This window comes from Ciona intestinalis, unplaced genomic scaffold, assembly GCF_000224145.3.
Source record: "Ciona intestinalis unplaced genomic scaffold, KH HT000063.1, whole genome shotgun sequence".
NCBI classification, from domain to species: domain Eukaryota; kingdom Metazoa; phylum Chordata; class Ascidiacea; order Phlebobranchia; family Cionidae; genus Ciona; species Ciona intestinalis.
Genome location: NW_004190385.1, coordinates 77902 through 81409, shown reverse-complemented (window position 1 = coordinate 81409; position 3508 = coordinate 77902). Strand labels below are relative to the sequence as shown.

At 37.2% G+C, this 3508-nt stretch overlaps 1 pseudogene across 1 annotated transcript; it reads right to left on the bottom strand.

Moving 5' to 3' along the window:
• Positions 1–502, bottom strand: LOC101242684 (annotated as a pseudogene). The gene is given in 1 exon segment (XR_717297.3): positions 1–502. The product of XR_717297.3 is annotated as a 3-hydroxyacyl-CoA dehydrogenase type-2 pseudogene (transcript).
• Positions 503–3508: the final 3006 nt, after the last annotated feature.

The window sequence follows — 3508 nt, the reverse complement described above, 5'->3', positions numbered from 1 at the left end:
TTGTTTTCAGCCATCGCTTGAGCTGCGAGTCTTATCACGTTAAAGTTCCCAACAACGTGGGTGTTTAGAACCTTCTGTATTTCATGCAAGTCCAAAGGGTGGTCATTGTTTGGGTTGTACAACCTGCATGATATTGAAACACCTGCACAGTTCAAAGCCACATTCAGCCCTCCCCATCTTTCCTTTGCTTTATTAATCGCGGTTTCCACATCATTAGTTGATAAAACATTGCCTTTAAAGAACAAACAGTTACTGTTGGTCACATGAGGTGAGAACACTTCGCCGATGGGGTTGTCATTTTTAGGTGACAAGTCGTTGTCGCCAGGAGCATTTATATCAAACACAACAACTCTAGCTCCCTTAGATAACAAATAATCCGCTGTGGCTTTTCCGAGGCCAGACGCACCTCCAGTTATAAATACCACAAGGTTTTTTAACATCTTATTTTTTTAACATAGCAGTGCATTTATCTAATATCATACATTTAATCTGAAACGGTCCAGAAAATTTTTAACATCTTATCTTTTTAACATAGCAGTGCATTTATCTAATATCATACATTTAATCTGAAAGAGTTGATAATCATATATAAACAAATGATTTCGGAAGATATGTTAACACGAAGGTTATAAACCCAACATACATTGAACATTAAAAACTCAGTAAATTACAACAAAAGATTTAGTTATATATTAATATAACATGAAAAAAGTGTTCCGTCTTCTTCGTATAGTCCCATGTATTAATATATAACAATATATAAAGAAAAGTTTGTACATACACATTAAAACGACGTTACAGACATCTAAATTGCTTTCGAGATAAATCACGCTGCAACTAACATATAAACATTACCATTAACTGAACTTACTGCAACTTATGAACAAAATACCAAACATTAAAATCTAAATAAAACGTAAACTACATGAAAGCGCACGTGCGTTTTCGCCATGGTTGACTAATTTTATTACGTCATTCTCAGTGCTGCGCAATATATTGTGTGTTAAATAACAGCCTGCGTAAAACAAGTTTTAAATTAAAATCGCAAATTAAAATAATGGTTTATTTAATTTTCAATTGTGGTAAAAAATATTTTTAATGCAATTGAACAACAATAAATTTGTGCAAACCTCTACCGCCCACGTGCGGGAAGATTTAAGAATCATGCGTTCAAAAATCTACTTTTGACAAGACAAAATTAATATTAAGAATCCTTTTAGTTTATTTAGGATTTTTATGCATTTAAGATTCAACGAGGTTGAATGAATGAATGAAATTTATTTCGTCTCTTCGGTCACGATAACGAAAAACAAGAGAGTTGATAAAAAGCGAAAAGACGGGTAGTAACGGTAAAACAACAAAAAGAAAGAAATATTGCTTTGGATAAAAGGCGTGACCGTTACACCCTACAAACGATACAATGTCAAAATTAAATAAATAACATTTAATTAAAAATATTAAAGTTCTAAAGGTAAATGGTTACAGGAAATAGACATGGAATAGAAACCAAAGGAAACTACGGGTGCTTTCATCAACTCTACATTATTCTGCAAAATAAAAACAGGATTAAAATACCTTCATAGTTTATGTGGCTGGTGTTGGTGGAAAGCCACTACGGCACGACAAGCCCCCAGCCAATGGTAGTGGGTTTCTACTCTGGTAAGAAACCCTTGCTGGATAGACCTTACCCATAGCAAGGAAAAGAAACCATATTGACAAAAATAATACAGCGCAACAATAAACAATCACACCAACAAGCATATGTAAGAGCGCATCATGATCATTGAAAAAACGAGAAGATACAAAATCTTACAGAAAAGCCCCGCATTGCTTACGCCACCAAGCGGCCACATGCAAGGAGTAGAAGCCAACAGCGGCTCTGCATCACCCGACCGCTTATTGAGAAAACATCTTGGTACCGCGATACTCTCGTCGTATTTTCACACAATATAATATCGCCCGGCTGTTACGCACCGCATCGACCGTTACGACATACTGTGGCTGTTACGAACCGCTAAGCGGCGACGCCAACGTAACAAACCCGCAGCTGTAACGTAACTAAGCCGACCGTGACGTAACCGCACCGAACGCAGGGTCATGACGTTGCTGACCCACCGCACCGACGTAAAGCGTAATTGTGACGTGGCCATCGTCCCAATTACGCCATACGCGACGCTGTGTTAAATTAAATTTAACATTAATGATGTGGGGACTTTATATATTAAATTTTAAATGAATGAAGTATTAACAAAGGGTAATTAAATTTAACGGTTCGTATATTATACTGCGCGTTGATATTACTCGAGTATATGTGTACCAACACAAGAGTTCTCGCAAAGCAAACCGAGACAATACAAAACCGTTGTAAGATTCAAGTCCCGACACATAAAAGACTCGGAAGGAATGAACCTACAGTAGATGCTAATCTTTATCAAGTAAGATTGTTGCAACAATTCCTTTGCATTTATTTCAAATACATGTAGAAGCACTGAGAAGTGCTTGGGGGACATAACTGGCAACATTAGGCCCAGCAAAAAATAGCTGGCAACACTGTAAGAGTGCACCAGCTAACACAAACACATCAAAAACTGCTGGCAACACTGTAAGAGTGCACCAGCTAAACACGCAAACATTCATACTTAAACACTAAGCCTAAACCACCTGAAACCGACATCCTTTATCGGCGTCTTCGATCTTCTTTCTTCGCGCGTACACACCTATATTAGGCCTATACACACCTATATTAGGCCTATACACGCTTAAACCTACAAACACCTCAAACCAGCATCCATTGGCGTCTTCGTCTTTATTCTTCGTCTGTAAAATACAACATATGTTACGTCACTTGTTACAAATTCAAAGTTAACAATGAGATTTAAGAATGCAGAGTAAAATTACTTCTAATAAACAATGATAATATACAATACCTTGCGCTTTTCTTCGGCAGCTTTATTCGCTGACTTTTCTGCAACAATATAATCGTTTAATATCGGTTTGTATATTATTACGTCATAATTACCTTCATTCCATCTTTGCGGCATGGTCCGCTTGATCCTCTGTGACGTCACATACCATGTTCTAAAATATATTATAATGACAAAAGTTAATTATATTTAATGAAGTTTGTGACGAAACAATAAACTTACGAAGTGGGTTCTTCTGTTACGTCATCACCACTTCGTGACGTCACATCATCGATGTTTCTGAAAAGAGCTTATGTGCGTAATAATGCCAATTGTGATTTATACTTTACCAATTCTTTGATCTTCTTGCTTCGCGCTCATAGCGCAAATATAATTAGAATATACAAGTAATGTGCCTTGCGTCGACGCAAAACGCGCATGGGGCCCCATGAAAAAAAATCGCGAAACGCACGCATAGAACAAACCGTATTGTGACGTAACACTACGCGAGATCTTAAGCGATTGTGACGTAACGAATGTAGCGATTATGTGTAACGTCGCAAGTGAAGTGTATTATGACGTAAGTAGAAAATCGTTGCGAATAT